Here is a 21,045-nt window from a genome sequence, read left to right on the forward strand (position 1 = left end):
CAGCGGGAGTTTCTGGACTTGTCCCGCTATGCTGAAGAAGACATTGCAACTGATGCACGCAGACAGGAGAAGTTCCGTGATGGCCTTCAAGCTGACATCAAGCTCGCACTTCTAGTGCATGACTCTACTGATTTCGCCACCTTGGTGAACAAAGCCATCAACGTCGAAACTGGTCTGCAGGAATACCAAAGCTCTCACAAGCGCAGCCATGACACGGGCTCATCTTCAGGCCCGTCCTCGCAGAAGCGCAAGATATGGATCCCCAACAGCATGCACCTGCCCCAAGGCAGTCCTATGCTGCACCTCGTCTGCCTGCTCCTCCAACTAGGCAGACAAGACTTCCAGCTCCACCACCACAAGCTCCTGTTCCCACTCCCAATAATGGCCTCTGCTACAAGTGTGGTCAGCCAGGTCACCGTGCTAGGGATTGCAATCAAAACCAGAATCAACTGGCCCTCCCAGCAACTGGCCGTGGAAGCAACCAGCCTCGCAACAACAGTGCCAAGTCTTATGGACGTGTTCATGCCAACCATGTTGATCTCAATGAAGTTCTAGACCATCCTGCTACCGTGATGGGTACACTCCTCGTAAACTCAGTACCTGCATCTGTTTTATTTGATTCAGGGGCATCGCATTCATTCATGTCAGAAGATTTTGCATACAAGCATGACGTTAAATGTGAGGAGATGAACACTTCGGTATTGGTAAAAAACCCCGTGGGACAATGTCAAACCTCACTGGTTGGCATCGATATCCCCGTGGAAATCGAAGGGCTGGAATTCTATGCCTCTCCCATTATCCTGAAGTCGTCTAACATCGACCTCATTCTGGGAATGGATTGGTTGAAAGCGCATACTGCTTCTATAGTTTGCGCCACTAAGGTCGTCCATCTGCTACACCCTTCTGACAAAATAATAGCTTACCAAGCTCATCTAGTTCAGAACGCCGAGGCACGACTTTATGCCTTGAATGCGTTGAACGCTGCACCACTCGAGGGCATTGAAAACATTCCCGTCGCTCGTGAATTCCAAGATGTCTTCCCAGAAGAACTCCCAGGGATTCCCCATGTTACAGCTGTCGAATTCATCATCGACTTGAAACCCGGCACCACCCCTATAGCTAAACGACCCTATAAGATGCCGCCGCATGAACTCATTGAGCTTAAGGAGGAAATCGACAAATCTCTTGTCAAAGGTTTCATTCGCCCAAGTTGCTCTCCTTGGGGAGCACCTTCTCTCTTTGTTAAGAAGAAGGATGGGACAAACCGATTAGTCCAAGACTACCGTCCTATAAACCAAGCTACCATTCAGAATAAATACCCTCTTCCTCGGATCAATGATCTTTATGATCAACTGGCTGGCTCATCAGTGTTCTCCAAACTCGACTTGAGGTTGGGTTACCACCAGATCCGTGTTCGTGAGGAGGACATCCCAAAAACCGCCTTCGTGACTCGGTATGGATCATACGAGTACACCGTCATGTCATTCGGCTTAACGAATGCTCCAGCCACCTTCTCTCGTCTGATGAATTATATATTCATGGATTACCTCGACAAGTTCGTCGTGGTTTATTTGGACGATATCCTTGTATTTTCCAAGAACAAGGAGGAACATGCTGAACATCTTCGTCTTGTGCTGGAGAAGCTTCGAGAACATCAACTGTATGCTAAGTATTCCAAGTGTGAATTCTGGCTCCCCGAAGTAACCTATCTTGGGCATGTCATCTCCAAGGATGGTATTGCCGTCAACCCTGAACGAGTTCAGGCTATTCTCGATTGGACTCCTCCGAAGAACGTCAAGCAAGTCCGAAGTTTTCTCGGTCTCGCCAGCTATTGCCGTCGATTCGTCGAGAACTTCTCCAAGATTGCCAGGCCTCTGACTAATTTGTTGCATAAGGGTGTCAAGTTTGACTGGACAGACAAGTGTCAGGAAAGTTTCCAGGCGCTCAAAAACAAGTTGACTTCTGCCCCCGTACTTGCTCCACCTGATACTAAGAAGGACTTCGTCATTTACTGCGACGCTTCCCATCAAGGATTAGGCTGTGTCCTAATGCAGGAGCGCAGAGTGATTGCTTATGCCTCTCGTCAATTGCGCCCTCATGAAGAAAACTACCCAGTTCACGACCTCGAGCTTGCTGCTGTCATTCATGCACTGAAGCAGTGGCGACATTACCTTCTCGGTAATCGTTGCGAGATCTTCACTGACCATCAAAGTCTGAAGTATCTATTTACTCAGCCAGATTTGAACCTACGTCAGCAAATATGGATGGAGACTGTTGCAGACTTTGACGTGGGTATATCTTATACCCCCGGCAAGGCTAATGTAATGGCCGATGCCTTGAGCCGCAAGTCTTACTGCAACCACCTCCAGGTTCACAAAGTTCAGCCCTCGCTTGTCGAAGAATTTAGAAGGCTGAACCTCCATATTGTTCCCCCGGGATCACTCGCTCCCCCTCCCGAAGGTTTCCCCAAACAGAACCTCCATGTTGTTTCCAAGGGTTCTCTCAATACCCTGGTTGCGAAACCAGATCTTGTGGACACCATCAAATGGATACAGAAATGTGACGATGAAGTCCTCAAGATTAAGCGCGACCTCAAAAAAAGAAAGCCCTCATTCTTCACGATCGCCGATGATGGCGCCTTGTATTTTAAAGGCCGCCTAGTGGTACCATGTTCGAAGGAAAACCTGGATAAGACTAAAAGGGTTATGCAAGAAGCCCATGATACGCCTCTGTCCATCCATCCTGGTAGTACAAAGATGTACCAGGATATTCGTCAAAGATTCTGGTGGTCTAATATGAAGCAGGACATTGCTCGTTATGTTGCTGAGTGTGACGTTTGTCGCCGAATCAAAGCAGAGCATCAAAGGCCTGCTGGAACTCTGCAACCTATCTCTATTCCTGAATGGAAATGGGACCATGTTGAAATGGACTTCGTCACTGGATTTCCCAAATCGCAGAAAGGTAATGATGCTATTCTTGTCGTCATTGACCGGCTTTCCAAAGTTGCCCATTTTCTGGCGGTCAAAGAGACAATCACTGCTAGTCAGCTTGCTACTCTCTACATGGCCAGAATTGTTTCACTTCACGGTATCCCACTGGTTATCAGTTCAGACCGTGGCAGTTTATTCACTTCGAGGTTTTGGGCGAGTTTCCAAGAAGCTATGGGAACTCATCTGTCGTTCAGTACTGCTTTTCATCCTCAGTCGCAAGGGCAAGTTGAACGTGTCAACCAAGTTCTCGAAGACATGCTTCGAGCTTGTGTAATCTCATTCGGCAAGAAATGGGAGGAATCTCTTCCATATGCCGAGTTCTCTTATAATAATAGCTATCAAGCTAGTCTGAAGATGTCCCCCTTCGAAGTGCTATATGGACGAAAGTGTCGAACCCCTCTGAACTGGTCAGAAACTGGGGAGCGACCACTCTTTGGTCCAGATATTATCCAACAGGCCGAAGAACAAGTTCACATTATTCGCGAGAATCTCAAGACTGCTCAGTCACGTCAGAAAAGTCAGTATGACCGTCATCACCAAGACATGGTCTATCAACCTGGCGAAAAGGCTTATCTTCGAGTTACACCAATGAAGGGTGCTCACCGCTTCGGGATCAAGGGCAAGCTAGCTCCTCGCTATATCGGTCCCTTCACTATTCTCGAAAGGCGTGGAAAGGTGGCATATCAACTGGAGCTTCCGCCGAACCTTTCTCAGGTTCACGATGTGTTCCATGTGTCACAACTCCGCCGTTGCTTCAAGGACCCAATCCGAGCAGTGGACCATGAAGTGCTCGAGTTGCAACAGGACCTCTCCTATAAAGAGCATCCGGTCCGCATTCTCGACCAAACTGAACGCCGCACCCGTCAGAAGGCAATCAAGTTCCTCAAGGTCCAGTGGTCGAATCACTCTGAAGACGAAGCCACCTGGGAACGCGAGGATCGTCTTCGCGATGAATACCCCGCGATGTTTCCTTCTACCTCCTAAATCTCGGGACGAGATTTCTTGTAGTGGAGGAGATTTGTAACGTCCGGATAATTTGGCTACAGTAAAACTCTCCTAATGATGCCATGTCATCTGCGATTACTGTTACTAATCTCGGGATAATTCGAAAACGCGTCAAATTCAAACTTAAAATTAAAGTCGACGATAAAAGTCTTCAAATTTGAGGCAAAAATGTTCGGTGGACGCCAAATATTACAAAGGTAATTATGGTGCAGCAAACCCATTTTTATAAAATGCCTAAGTAATTTAAAATGATTTAAAAACAGAAAAGAAAATAAATAAAAGAAAGTAAATACAAAAGGAGAAAATACAAAACAGAAAAGCTAAAACCTAAAGCTAACAAAAAAAAGAAGAAGTGAAAGAACCCTCTCCCTGGGCCGTGGCCCAACTGGACCAGCCCACTGGCCCAGACCGGCCCCCACTCCCCCATAACCCCACACCCCCGAAACCCTAACCCCCACCCCGTCGCCCCACTCCCCCCCCCTCCCCACTCGCTCTCCCCCCCCCCCCCCCTCGCGCTGGATCTGGATCGGGAGGAGCCCGACCTTCCGCCCCGGACCCCAACACCCGTCGACCGTCGCCGCCTCCCCCCACCGGCGCTTGACCCCCCGGATCCCGACCACCGCCGCCCCGTCGCTCGTCCTCACCCCCTCCTCGCCGGACGCCGTGGACGCGCGCCGTCCCGCCGCTGCCGAACGCCTCCTCGTCCTCCTCCCCGCCGGTCTTCCCCGACCGCCCCCGAGCCCACTGCCCCGTTGCCCTACCCCCCCGTGAGCTCCGGCCTCCCTCCCTCTCTCCCCTGGCTCTCTGTCCCCGGCCATCGAGGCCCACTACCGCGCCGCCCCGCCCCGCTCCCTGCTAGCGCTGCCGCCTGCGCCTGCTGCGCGCTGCTCAGGGTCGCCCGCCTCGCCACTGCCCGCGCTCCTCTTGCGCCCCTACCGCTGCGTCCGCCGGGCCGCACCCCTTTCTCCACCGCTGGTGCTGCCGCCGGCCACTCCCTCTGCCCCGCTGCTCATCGCCATCGATCCGGCCGACCGCGCCGCGGTCACCGCGATCCGTCCCCGTTCCTTGACGCGCGAAGCACCTCGCCGGACCGCGCTTGTCCCAGCCACCGCCGCACCCGCACCGGCCTCTACTGCAGTGCGCCGGCGCCCTCGAGAGGCCGCGGCCTTGCCTTGCCCCCACCCCGGGTCGGTCTCGGTCTTCGCACGAGCGACGCCGGTGCCCGTTACCCAAACGCCCGCTAAGGCTCTCGCTGAGCCATTGACATGGGGGCCCCGCACAAAACGTTTAAAGAAAAAAAGAGAATTAATAATAAAAATAATTAAAATAATAATAATAATTAAATTAATTATTTAATTAAGGAATTAATTAAGTTAATTAATTATAATTAGATTAACCTAATCACTAATTAACCTAATTAACTGTTAGTTAATTAAAACAGAGTATGACGAACGGGACCCACCTGTCAGGTTGACCAAGTCAACTACTGACGTCATGCTGACGTCATGATGACGTCAGCAGACACTATTCTGGATAATGTTGATTAAATTAAATAAATAAATCCTAAAAATGATTTAAATCTTTTAAAATTAATATAAAATAAACCGTAGCTCGGATGGAAAAACTTTGTACATGAAAGTTGCTCAGAACGACGAGACGAATTTGAATACGCAGCCCGTTTATCCGCCACGCATCCCTAGCATAGCGAACACGCAACTTTCCCCCTCTGTTTCATCTGTGCGAAAACGCGAAACACCGGGGATACTTTCCCGGATGTTTCCCCCCTTCACCGGTATCACCTCATACCGCGATAGGGCACCCCTAACACCGCTACTTGTCATGTCATGCATCGCTATGCATCTGTTTGCTTAAATATTTATTGTTTCTTCCCCCTCTTCTCTCGCTAGACACCGAGACCGACGCCGCTGCTACCCAGTACGACTACGGAGTTGACGATCCCTCTCTCTTGCCAGAGCAACTAGGCAAGCCCCCCCTTTGATCACCAGATATCGCCTACTCTTCTCTATACTGCTTGCATTAGAGTAGCGTAGCATGTTACTGCTTCCCGTTAATCCTATACTGATGCATAGCCTGTCCTTGCTACTACTGTTGATACCTTTACCTGCAATCCTAATGCTTAGTATAGGATGCTAGTATTTCCATCTGTGGCCCTACATTCTTGTCCGTCTGCCTTGCTATACTATCGGGCCGAGATCACTCGGGAGTTGATCACGGGTATATACTATATACTGTTGATCACGGGTATATACTATATACTTTATACATGATACATGTGGTGACTAAAGACGGGTCGGCTTGAGGAGCACCCGCGAGTGGAGTTTGGAAGCGGAGCGGCAGGGCAGGTTCCGACCACCTAGGAGAGAGGTGGGCTTGGCCCTGGTCGGCGTTCGCGGATACTTAACACGCTTAACGAGATCTGGGTATTTGATCTGAGTCTGGCCATTTGGTCTATACGCACTAACCATCTACGCGGGAGTAGTTATGGGTATCCCGGCGTCGTGGTATCAGCCGAAGCCTTCGTGACGTCAGCGACTGAGTGGCGCGCGCCGGATTGGAACGTAAGCCTGCTCTTGTATTAAGGGGGCTAGTTCTGCTTCCGGCCGCGTACGCAACATGCAGGTGTGCTAAGGGCGATGGGCCCAGACCCCTGTGCGCATAGGTTTAGACCGGCGTGCTGACCTCTCTGTTGTGCCTAGGTGGGCCTGCGACGTGTTGATCTTTCGAGGCCGGGCATGACCCAGGAAAGTGTGTCCGGCCAAATGGGATCGAGCGTGTTGGGGAATGTGGTGCACCCCTGCAGGGAAGTTAATCTATTCGAATAGCTGTGATCTTCGGTAACAGGACGACTTGGAGTTGTATCTTGACCTTATGACAACTAGAACCGGATACTTAATAAAACACACCCTTCCAAGTGCCAGATACAACCGGTGGTCGCTCTCTCACAGGGCGACGAGGGGAGGATCATCGGTTAGGATTATGCTATGCGATGCTACTTGGAGGACTTCAGTCTACTCTCTTCTACATGCTGCAAGACGGAGGCTGCCAGAAGCGTAGTCTTCGACAGGATTAGCTATCCCCCTCTTATTCTGGCATTCTGCAGTTCAGTCCACTGATATGGCCCTTTACACATATACCCATGCATATGTAGCGTAGCTCCTTGCTTGCGAGTACTTTGGATGAGTACTCACGGTTGCTTTCTCCCTCTTTTCCCCTATCCCTTCTACCTGGTTGTCGCAACCAGATGTTGGAGCCCAAGAGCCAGACGCCACCGTCGACGACGACTCCTACTACACCGGAGGTGCCTACTACTACGTGATGCCCGCTGACGACGACCAGGAGTAGTTAGGAGGATCCCAGGAAGGAGGCCTGCGCCTCTTTCGATCTGTATCCCAGTTTGTGCTAGCCATCTTATGGCAACTTGTTTAACTTATGTCTGTACTCAGATATTGTTGCTTCCGCTGACTCGTCTATGATCGAGCTCTTGTATTAGAGCCCTCGAGGCCCCTGGCTTGTAATATGATGCTTGTATGACTTATTTTATTTGTAGAGTTGTGTTGTGATATCTTCCCGTGAGTCCCTGATCTTGATCGTACACGTTTGCCTGTATGATTAGTGTACGATTAAATCGGGGGCGTCACAATGAGTTTATCCCTCTACATCATGTCATCTTGCTTAAGGCGTTACTCTGTTTTCATGAACTTAATACTCTAGATGCATGCTGGATAGCAGTCGATGAGTGGAGTAATAGTAGTAGATGCAGGCAGGAGTCGGTCTACTTGTCTCGGATGTGATGCCTATATACATGATCATACCTAGATATTCTCATAACTATGCTCAATTTTGTCAATTGCTCAACAGTAATTCGTTCACCCACCGTAAAATACCTATTCTCTTGAGAGAAGCCACTAGTGAAACTATGGCCCCCGGGTCTATCTTCATAATATTAATCTTCCAATACTTAGTAATTTCCTTTGCTTTTTTCCTTTGCTTTTATTTTACTTTGCATCTTTATCATAAAAATACCAAAAATATTATCTTATCATATCTATCAGATCTCACTCTCGTAAGTGGCTGTGTAGGGATTGACAACCCCTTATCGCGTTGGTTGCGAGGATTTATTTGTTTTGTGCAGGTGTGAGGGACTCGCGCGTAGCCTCCTACTGGATTGATACCTTGGTTCTCAAAAACTGAGGGAAATACTTACGCTACTTTGCTGCATCATCCCTTCCTCTTCGGGGAAAACCAACGCAGTGCTCAAGAGGTAGCAAGAAGGATTTCTGGCGCTGTTGCCGGGGAGTCTACGCAAAAGTGAATATACCAAGTACCCATCACAATCCTTATATCCCGCATTACATTATTTGCCATTTGCCTCTCGTTTTCCTCTCCCCCACTTCACCCTTGCCGTTTTATTCGCCCTCTCTCTCTATCCTCCCTCTCTTTTGCCGTTCACCTCTTTTACATTTGCTTGTCGTTATGGCTAGTCCCTTATCTTCTCCATTGTCTCCCGAGAATGAAATTCTAAATTTTAAGCAAAGGGAGGGAGAAAATCTAAAAGATGCTTGGTATAGAATTTGCAATGCTCAAAATAGATCTACCAGGAAGCAATCTACTTCCGTTCTTCTTTGCAATTTTTATGTAGGCGCTACTCCTTGGCACAGATATGTCCTTGATACTATTATCGGAGGGAACTTCTTGGGTAGCCATACTTTTGATTCTTATAATGCTATGATAGATTTGTTTGGCTCACCCCCTCTTTTGGTTAATGGAACTGTATTAACTTTGGAGCATGTAATGCAAAGGCTCGAAATTACTGAAAATAAGGTTGCTACCGTAGAGTTAATTGAAAATTTGGATAAAAAGATCCACAACCGAATCTCTCAATATGGATCTAAAGTAGGAGTCACTTTGAAAAATATTAAAGAGAAGGAACCCATAGTTAATGAGAAAATAAATCACGATTCCACTAGGATCGATAAACTTGAGGATATTATTACCAACTTGGGAACCGCTTTTTCTTCCGTAAAGAATACTCCAAGTCCTCCCACTAAAATTGCCAAGCTTATGTATGTTCCTAAAAATAAGGGTGAATCCTCTAGTAAGGAAACTGCGGATCTCAAATCTATAAGTATTCATCCCAATCTTTTTGCTATCATTAAGGAACCATTTGTTACAAATGAATTTTTCGATCTTGTGCCTAAAAATTTGATAATAAATAAAAAGAAAGAAATTCCTAGAGATGGTAGATGCCTCATTGAAGAATTGTCTACCAAAGATGGCAATACCTAGATCTATCCTTGCTTCTTATGCCTAGCTAGGGGCGTTAAACGATAGCGCTTGTTGGGAGGCAACCCAATTTTATTTTTATTCCTTGATTTTTGCTCCTGTTTAGTAATAAATAATATATCTAGCCTATGTTTAGGTTGTGTTTTTTGTGTTTAATTAGTGTTTGTGCCAAGTAGAACCGTTGGGAAGACTTGGGGAAAGTCTTGATATCTTGATGTAAAAAATAGAAACTTTAGCGCTCACGAGATCTGCTGCCATTTTTACTTGGAAAGTAGTATTTAGTTAATTATTTTTGCAGATTATTAATAGATAAATTCCTCACGTCCAGAAATTTATTTTAGAATTTTTTGGGTTGCATATATTGCGCTAGATACATATTACTACAGACTATTCTGTTTTTGACAGATTCTGTTTTTCGTGTGTTGTTTGCTTATTTTGATGAATCTATGGCTAGTAAAATAGTTTATAAACCATAGAGAAGTTGGAATACAGTAGTTTTAACACCAATATAAATAAATAATGAGTTCATTACAGTACCTTGAAGTGGTTTTTTGTTTTCTTTCGCTAACGGAGCTCACGAGATTTTCTACTTTAAGTTTTGTGTTGTGAAGTTTTCAAGTTTTGGGTAAAGATTTGATGGATTATGGAACAAGGAGTGGCAAGAGCCTAAGCTTGGGGATGACCATGGCGCCCCCAAGATAATCTAAGGACACCTAAAAGCCAAAGCTTGGGGATGCCCCGGAAGGCATCCCCTCTTTTCGTCTACTTCTATCGGTAACTTTACTTGAAGCTATATTTTTATTCACCACATGGTATGTGTTTTGCTTGGAGCGTCTTGTATGATTTGAGTCTTTGCTTTTTAGTTTAACACAATCATCCTTGCTGTGCACACCTTTTGAGAGAGCCATACATGATTTGGAATTTGTTAGAATACTCTATGTGCTTCACTTATATCTTTTTGAGTTATATAGTTTTGCTCTATGTACTTCACTTATATCTTTTAGAGCACGGTGGTGGATTTGTTTTATAGAAAATATTGATATCTCATGCTTCACTTAGATTATTTTGAGAGTCTTAAATAGCATGGTAATTTGCTTAAATAATCCTAATATGCTTGGTATTCAAGAATAGTAAAAACTTTCTTATGAGTGTGTTGAATGCTATGAGAAGTTTGATGCTTGATAATTGTTTTGAGATATGAAGATGGTGATATTAAAGTTATGCTAGTTGAGTAGTTGTGAATTTGAGAAATACTTGTGTTAAGGTTTGTGATTCCCGTAGCATGTACGTATGGTGAATCGTTATGTGATAAAAGTCGGAGCATGATTTATTTTTTGATTGTCTTCCTTATGAGTGGCGGTCGGGGACGAGCGATGGTCTTTTCCTACCAATCAATCCCCCTAGGAGAATGCGCGTAATACTTTGCTTTGATAACTTGTAGACTTTTGCAATAAGTATATGAGTTCTTTATGACTAATGTTGAGTCCATGGATTATATGCACTTTTCTTCCTTCCACCATTGCTAGCCTCTCTAATACCGCACACCTTTCGCCGGTATCATACACCCACCATATACCTTACTCAAAACAGCCACCATACCTACCTATTATGCCATTTCCATAGCCATTCCGAGATATATTGCCATGCAACTTTCCACCGTTCCGTTTATTATGACACACTCCATCATTGTCATATTGATTAGCATGATCATGTAGTTGACATCGTATTTGTGGCAAAGCCACCATTCATAATTCTTTCATACATGTCACTCTTGATTCATTGCATATCCCGGTACACTGCCGGAGGCATTCATATAGAGTCATATTTTGTTCTAAGTATCGAGTTGTAATTGTTGAGTTGTAAGAAAATAAAAGTGTGATGATCATCATTATTAGAGCATTGTCCCAGTGAGGAAAGGATGATGGAGACTATGATTCCCCCACAAGTCGGATGAGACTCCGGACAAAAAAAAGAAAAAAGAAAAGAGGCCATAAAAAAAGAGAAAAGGCCCAAATAAAAAAATGAGAGAAAAAGAGAGAAGGGACAATGTTACTATCATTTTACCACACTTGTGCTTCAAAGTAGCACCATGATATTCATGATAGAGAGTCTCCTATGTTATCACTTTCATATACTAGTGGGAATTTTTCATTATAGAACTTGGCTTGTATATTCCAATGATGGGCTTCCTCAAAATGCCCTAGGTCTTCATGAGCAAGCAAGTTGGATGCACACCCACTTAGTTTCTTTTGTTGAGCTTTCATATACTTATAGCTCTAGTGCATCTGTTGCATGGCAATCCCTACTCACTCACATTGATATCTATTGATGGGCATCTCCATAGCCCGTTGATACGCCTAGTTGATGTGAGACTATTTCTCCCTTTTTGTCTTCTCCACAACCACCATTCTATTCCACTTATAGTGCTATATCCATGGCTCACGCTCATGTATTGCGTGAAGATTGAAAAAGTTTGAGAATGTCAAAAGTATGAAACAATTGCTTGGATTGTCATCGGGGTTGTGCATGATTTAAATACTTTGTGTGATGAAGATAGAGCATAGCCAGACTATATGATTTTGTAGGGATAACTTTCTTTGGCCATGTTATTTTGAGAAGACATGATTGCTTTGTTAGTATGCTTGAAGTATTATTATTTTTATGTCAACATTAAACTTTTATCTTGAATCTTTCAGATCTGAATATTCATACCACAATTAAGAAGAATTACATTAAAATTATGCCAAGTAGCACTCCGCATCAAAAATTTTGTTTTTATCATTTACCTACTCGAGGACGAGCAGGAATTAAGCTTGGGGGTGCTTGATACGTCTCCAACGTATCTATAATTTTTGATTGCTCCATGCTATATTATCTACTGTTTTGGACATTATTGGGCTTTATTATCCACTTTTATATTATTTTTGGGACTAACCTATTAACGGGAGGCCCAGCCTAGAATTCTTGTTTTTTTTGCCTATTTTAGGGTTTCGAAGAAAAGGAATATCAAACGGAGTCCAAACGGAATGAAACCTTCGGGAACGTGATTTTCTCACCGAACATGATCCAGGAGACTTGGACCCTACGTCAAGAAACAAAGGAGGAGGCCACGAGGTAGGGGGCGTGCCTACCCCCCCAGGCGCGCCCTCCACCCTCGTGGGCCCCCTGTTGCTCCAGCGACATACTCCTTCCTCCTATATATACCTACGTACCCCCAAACGATCAGATACGGAGCCAAAACCCTAATTCCACCGCCGCAACTTTCTGTATCCATGAGATCCCATCTTGGAGCCTGTTCCGGAGCTCCGCCGGAGGGGGTATCCATCACGGAGGGCTTCTACATCATCACCATAGCCCCTCCGATGAAGTGTGAGTAGTTTACCTCAGACCTTCGGGTCCATAGTTATTAGCTAGATGGCTTCTTCTTTCTTTCTGGATCTCAATACAATGTTCTCCCCGTCTCTTGTGGAGATCTATTCGATGTAATCTTCTTTTGCGGTTTGTTTGTTGAGACCGATGAATTGTGGGTTTATGATCAAGTCTATCTATGAACAATATTTGAATCTTCTCTGAATTCTTTTATGTATGATTGGTTATCTTTGCAAGTCTCTTCGAATTATCAGTTTGGTTTGGCCTACTAGATTGATCTTTCTTGCAATGGGAGAAGTGTTTAGCTTTGGGTTCAATCTTCTGGTGTCCTTTCCCAGTTACAGTAGGGGCAGCAAGGCACGTATTGTATTGTTGCCATCGAGGATAACAAGATGGGGTTTTCATCATATTGCATGAGTTTATCCCTCTACATCATGTCATCTTGCTTAAGGCGTTACTCTGTTTTCATGAACTTAATACTCTAGATGCATGCTGGATAGCGGTCGATGAGTGGAGTAATAGTAGTAGATGCAGGCAGGAGTCGGTCTACTTGTCTCGGACGTGATGCCTATATACATGATCATACCTAGATATTCTCATAACTATGCTCAATTCTGTCAATTGCTCAACAGTAATTCGTTCACCCACCGTAAAATACCTATGCTCTTGAGAGAAGCCACTAGTGAAACTATGGCCCCCGGGTCTATCTTCATCATATTAATCTTCCAATACTTAGTAATTTCCTTTGCTTTTTACTTTGCTTTTATTTTACTTTGCATCTTTATCATAAAAATACCAAAAATATTATCTTATCATATCTATCAGATCTCACTCTCGTAAGTGGCCGTGTAGGGATTGACAACCCCTTATCGCGTTGGTTGCGAGGATTTATTTGTTTTGTGCAGGTGCGAGGGACTCGCGCATAGCCTCCTACTGGATTGATACCTTGGTTCTCAAAAACTGAGGGAAATACTTACGCTACTTTGCTGCATCATCCCTTCCTCTTCGGGGAAAACCAACGCAGTGCTCAAGAGGTAGCAGTGACATAGTAGGGGGAGCGAGGCATGTATTTTATTGTTGCCATCAAGGGTAAAAAGATGGGGTTTTCATCATATTGTTTGAGTTTATCCCTCTACATCATGTCATCTTACTTAAGGCGTTACTTCGTTCTTATGAACTTAATACTCTAGATGCATGCTGGATAGCGGTCGATGTGTGGAGTAATAGTAGTAGATGCAGAATTGTTTCGGTCTACTTGACACGAACGTGATGCCTATATTCATGATCATTGCCTTGGATATCGTCATAACTTTGCACTTTTCTATCAATTGCTCGACAGTAATTTGTTTACTCACGTATGTTTTCTTTCAAGAGAGAAGCCTCTAGTGAAACCTATGGCCCCCGGGTCTATTTTCCATCATATATTTTCATATCTATCAACCAAAAAACCCAAAAATATCTTGTTGTAATTTATTTAGATTTACTTCAGTTTGCTCTTTTATTTATCTTTTATACCTATCTCTATTAGATCTCGCTCTTATTCGTGACCGTGGAGGGATTGACAACCCCTTTTTCGCGTTATGTGCAAGTGTTAGCTAGTTTGTGCAGGTGCATAGATTGGAGACTTGCTTGTGCCTCCTACTGGATTCATACCTTGGCTCTTAACTGAGGGAAATCATTACTGCAGGATGCTGCTAACGCGACACTACGATCAGAGACCCTTTGATGAAACTGTGTGCGATGCATTAATCGCAAATGGTGATGTAAAAAAACATCAAAAAAGATGCAAAACATTTGCGATGGCGGATACATCGAACACAGTTTAGATTTTAGTTGTGTGTGCGATGCAGGGCATACGATTCAATTCAATGAACTATTTGCGATGAGGCGGAAGAATGGAAACGAGCAGCCAGATGTAGGTGTGTGCGATATACGACATACAGTTTAGTTGGATTAACTGTTTGTGATGAGGCGGAACAACATAAACGGGCAGCCAGATGAAGGTATGTGCGATATACAGCATACAGTTCACTCAGATGAACTATTTGTGATTAGGCAACACAACAGAAACGGTCCGTCAGATCAAGGTGTGTGCGGTATACAGCAAACGGGTTCCTAATCAGAAATGTGTGCGAAGACCCATAATAACATAGACAATTTCTGCTAATAAGTTGTGTGTGTTGTGGGCAAACGTTCGCTGGTATATGATTGTCAGCGATTGATGAATTCATCACCGACGGGTTTCCTAGTATGGTCCGTGTGCGTTGTCATTGCATACAGAACAACAGTATATGTACTTATAAGGACTTGATTCCATAACCAAATTGAACATCCAATTACATAGGTGGCTAGTAGACACATGACCTTTGCACACACCAAAGTATGTTAAAAATGCCTAGAAAACTCAAACAATGCATAAAAAGCAAAACGAACGCTGAATAATTTCAAATTTTTTAGGACGACGCTCCTATAGTTGCATGTTGCATCTGAAAATAAATCAAGGCGGGAAGAAACAGCGTATGTCTTTTCACACACATATAGGTGACAAGTTTATACCAAAACTTGTCCCAAATTGGACTATTTTTTTACCACATCATGTTGGTGCCATGTCATAACACCATGCGATGTTTCATGATTTGAGGCGAGTTTTGGATTTACAGTAATTTTAAAACCAGGTTTCTCAACGTCGAGTCGGCACCGCCCTGGATAGGCATTTTCCTCATGGGTCCCAAATGTCAGAATCCAAATCTGCCACTACCATGCAGCTTCTACTATTAAGAATTACATCCCATTTGGTGTGCTAGCTGAAAATAAGTTTGGTGGGTGCAGGTGGGCTGAAAGGACCACGATGTCGCCTAAAGGGGGTGAATAGGCGTTTTAAAATCTTTTACGGATTTGGCTATATCCTAATGCGGAAATAAACTAAGCGAATACTTTTCAAGTGCAAATCCTAAATATACTAGGCTCACTAAGTGCACCAACAATGTAGGATAAACAAGATGAGAACAACGAGGATATGAGTAAGCACAAGTAAGTCACACGAACTTACTCAATGTATATCACGAGATATGGAAATGAATAATACACACAACCACAAGTAAGCAATACAAGCTTACACAAATTGTATCACAATATATGGAAATGAATGTTACAAGCTAGCAATTCACACTAAGCATAAGATAGAAAAATAGTAGAAAGTATGAATTGCGAGTATGAAGTGTAGTCCTAAATAATCTCTACAAGGGAATGGCCAACACAATATAATGAGGACAACAAGATATAGTGAATGCACAGTCAAGTGACCAACGTAAAGCACAAGTAAGGAATTAGGGTTAGGGATAACCAAAGTCATGAAGACAAGGATGTATCCCAATGTTCACTTCCTTGGAGGGAAGTTAGTCACCGTTAGAGAGGTGGATGTTACCATGAAGGCACACCTGAAGGAAATATTCCCTAGAGGCAATAATAAAGTTATTATTTATTTCCTTATAATCATGATAAATGTTTATTATTCATGCTAGAATTGTATTAACCGGAAACACAATACATGTGTGAAAAAATAGACAAACAAAGTGTCACTAGTATGCCTCTACTTGACTAGCTCGTTAATCAAAGATGGTTATGTTTCCTAACCATGAACAATGAGTTGTTATTTGATTAACGAGGTCACATCATTAGTTGAATGATCTGATTGACATGACCCATTCCATTAGCTTAGCACCCGATCATTTAGTATATTGCTATTGCTTTCTTCATGACTTATACATGTTCCTATAACTATGAGATTATGCAACTCCCGTTTACCGGAGGAACACTTTGGGTACTACCAAACGTCACAACGTAACTGGGTGATTATAAAGGAGTACTACAGGTGTCTCCAATGGTACATGTTGGGTTGGCGTATTTTGAGATTAGGATTTGTCACTCCGATTGTCGGAGAGGTATCTCTGGTCCCTCTCGGTAATGCACATCACATAAGCCTTGCAAGCATTGCAACTAATGAGTTAGTTGCGGGATGATGTATTACGGAACGAGTAAAGAGACTTGCCGGTAACGAGATTGAACTAGGTATTGGATACCGACGATCGAATCTCGGGCAAGTAACATACCGATGACAAAGGGAACAACGTATGTTGTTATGCGGTCTGACCGATAAAGATCTTCGTAGAATATGTAGGAGCCAATATGGGCATCCAGGTCCCGCTATTGGTTATTGACCAGAGATGTGTCTCAGTCATGTCTACATTGTTCTCGAACCGTAGGGTCCGCACGCTTAACGTTACGATGACAGTTATTATGAGTTTATGCATTTTGATGTACCGAAGGTTGTTCGGAGTCCCGGATGTGATCACGGACATGACGAGGAGTCTCGAAATGGTTGAGACATAAAGATTGATATATTGGAAGCCTATGTTTGGACATCGGAAGTGTTCCGGGTGAAATCAGGATTTTACCGGATTACCGGGAGGTTACCGGAACCCCCCGGGAGTCATATGGGCCTTATTGGGCTTTAGTGGAAAGGTGAAAGGGGCTGCCCATAGTGGGCTGTGCGCCTCCCCCCCCCCCTCCCCTAGTCCTATTAGGACTAGGAGAGGTGGCCGGCCACCTCTCTCTCTCTTTCCCCCTTGGGAGTCCTATTTGGAATAGGATTGGGGGGAGTCCTACTCCCGGTAGGAGTAGGACTCCTCCTGCGCCTCCATAGGGCTGGCCGCACCCCTCCCCCTTGGCTCCTTTATATACGGAGGCAGGGGGCACCTCTAGACACACAAGTTGATCATTGAGATCGTTCCTTAGCCGTGTGCGGTGCCCCCTGCCACCATATTCCACCTCGATCATATCGTTGTAGTGCTTAGGCAAAGCCCTGCGTCGGTAGAACATCAAGATCGTCACCACGCCGTCGTGCTGACGGAACTCTTCCCCGACGCTTTGCTGGATCGGAGCCCGGGGATCGTCATCGAGCTGTACGTGTGCTAAGAACTCGGAGGTGCCGGAGTAACGGTACTTGGATCGGTCGGATCGGGAAGAAGACATACGACTACTTCCTCTACGTTGTGTCAACGCTTCCGTTGCGATATACAAGGGTACGTAGATCATACTCTCCCCTCGTTGCTATGCATCACCATGATCTTGCGTGTGCGTAGGAATTTTTTTGAAATTACTACGTTCCCCAACAACACCAACGCCACGAAGGCTCACCCTATTCTCCTTGAGCTATCACCACGAAGGCGACTCTCAACCACTAGTGGTAGACCTTGAGGCGGCCTCCAAACCTTCACAAACTTTCTGGGGGACAAGTCACAAGTTGATTCCTCACCGGAGCACTCCTACCGTCTAGGAGTCTCCAACCTCCAAGAGTAACAAGATCAAGGGGGAAATGCTCAAGACTTGCTCAAATCACGAATTTCTTTGGTCACAAGAGGGAGAGGGAGAGAATCTAGCTTTTGATTGGAACAACTCTCAAGAACACTCACTAATATCTCCGGGGTCTAAGATTTGGTGTAGGAGAAGTGAGAGGGAGCCACTTGTGTTCTTCAGGCAATTTTGGATGGAGTGGTCAACCCTCTCCCGGAGTGGGAGAGGGATATTTATACCCCCAATGAAATGGAGCCGTTTCCCGAAGTTGTTGACCTGCCCGGATGATCTGGACGCATACCCGGATGATCCGGGAAATGCCCGGATGTCCGGGAAGGTCAATATACAATGTGGTGAAGTAGATACCCTGATGTCCGGGGACATAGCCGGATGATCTGGGCAATTCCCGGATGATCCGGGAGGGTAGCCGGATAATTTAGTTAGCCGAATAAGTTACTGTGATGAATTTTATGAATAACATGATATGGGAGAGGACCCGGATGATCCGGCCAAACCAAACTCCTACAGGCCTGAAACTGAAACAGGCACAACTTTTACATACGGACTCCAATTTTGATGATCTTGGACTCGTTTTGAAGCTATGGAAAAACTCCAGGTCCTCACATAGAGAACCACCCAAGATAAGCCAAAATGGAGGGTGAAAAGTATGCAAGGGTTATACATATACTTTGGGGAACCTAGTTGGCTTTGGATTTACTTTTGAGATATGTAGGCATATTGTATTTGCATTGGATAGGAGTGAAATATGCCTATGTTGGAATATGATGTGAGAAGAATATAAATAGATGATGTTGACTTGAGAAAATCCATCACTAACCCCTTTGATCCCCTCTTAATATTGCGGGATCCCTATAACTCAAGAATCATAAAAGAACTATACTAGATAGCTTCCGGAAACCCATTCTTGAGCATATATCCTTTTCGATGGTCATCGATCCTCACATCTAAAGCCAAAGGAATTAATACCTTTGACTACAGCCTTTCACTTGAGCTTTATATTGATGTTTCCTCATGGCTCAAGTTGAAGGCAAGACATTGGAGAAGTCTTCAAGTAGCTCCCCCATACACAATGTGGGAAGCTTTGCTTTGCATTCATCTTTACTTGTCCATCAGCATTAATTACTTGATGATATACTTTGATGAGCACCAAGCTTTCTTATAAGCTCCAAGCTCATGAGAATTACCTAACCCACATAACATAGACAACACATAGTATATATGGGTTAGTACACAAAGCGCAATTTATAAATTCTTACCATACCACAAGATCTCATGTGGCATATTATATGCGCTTGTGTGTTGACCATCTTAGAGGTCAATTTTTGATCTTCATCTTGGTCAACATTTATATTTGCTCCATGATTAATATTGGTGTCTTGAAGGCCCTATTGATATCTTCACTATGCTTCATTTCTTCAAGACATAATAACCAATATCTCAATTCATCATGACCATATCAAGTTTCTCCTTGGATATCATATTGGACATCATTTTCTCGTTCTCATTAATCATTCGCTCAAGATCTTGATCCATCATGGTTCAACCCATAAGCCTTGATGCATGCACAACAATATGTATATGGTATTCATTTCGAATCCATTCTATCTCCTTCTTGCACCACCATGGAACAAACATCCTTCAGTTCATCCAATATTCTTCATGCATTGGAAATGGAACTTTCCTTCAAATGTATAACTCAGTGCAAACATTAGTCCATTAGGATTGTCATCAATTACCAAAACCACACATGGGGACTACATGTACTTTCAATCTCCCCCATTTTGGTAATTGATGACAATCTCAACAAGAGGGTTTACATAATGAATTTTAAACCAGCATGCAATTTATCCAAGGATAAACTGTATACTTGGGATGGTTGTACTATCATCAAGACACTACACAAGCATTTCATGATAGTAGACCTATAGTATATAGAGGAAACTCCCCCACAATATATGCATGTGTGAATGAACTTTGAATGTCATTGCATATATTGGTTGACATAAACTAGGAGAAGATTTCTCTATATACAATACACATCCATGCAACAAGAATATATAACAAGGGTAGGTATGCATGAGTGACAACAAGCACTACAAAAATACTTATCTTAAACCCTCTAAACTTCTCCCCCATTGGCAACAAATGCCAAAATGGATGAAACAATCTAGAAGACTAATATAGTATGAGTTCCTCCTTAATGTGTGCATATCGCAAAAATGTGAGTGAAATCAAATGCACATATTCAATGATGAAAAATTTGAGGAGCTCAACCCATATTTAGGATCTAGAATGCAACAAGATAGTATGATATGAAAATAACATTAAACATGGGAGGAGAACATTCAAAATATCCAAAAAAACATATTTTGGACAAGATAAAATAGGAATATCCAATGTGATCATCATGTCAAGTATGGGTCCAAAATACATCCAAAACACATGAGTGCGCAAGGATATATGCAATGCATACAAGCACTCACGATACAACCTCTTACCGAAGCCACTATACGAATAAAAGGAACACACAAAGTGGCCGGCAAGGAATAAATAATAATCATGATATGTATCCACAAAGAAACCCGTATACAAAAAAGTTGTAATTGATAAGAACATGATATCCACAGGTGAACCCACTATTATATAACTTTGAGCCTAGCATAAGAGCAAGGCACATGGCACAAATTGATCTCATTTGCATAACAGAAAGTGATGCAAGCAATCAAAAGATCCGACGACCCGGAAGGATAAAAGAATATTATGATTTGAGCAAAGGAGTGTTCTAAGGAAAATATAGAAGCACCCCATGATTTGTGCACTATTTAGATTTTTTTTATTTGGACACAAGTGCACAAAATAGGATCATCACTCCCCCAAAATCAATAGGAACATAAAACAATTCCAAGCAAGCATAGATAAGAAAAGAAGCCTAGCAATTGCAACAAAGATATGGTTGAGCAACATGTAAATGAGGCAACCTAATAATAGGCACAACCAAAATGAT

This window comes from Triticum urartu, chromosome 7 (assembly GCF_003073215.2).
Source record: "Triticum urartu cultivar G1812 chromosome 7, Tu2.1, whole genome shotgun sequence".
NCBI lineage: Eukaryota > Viridiplantae > Streptophyta > Magnoliopsida > Poales > Poaceae > Triticum > Triticum urartu.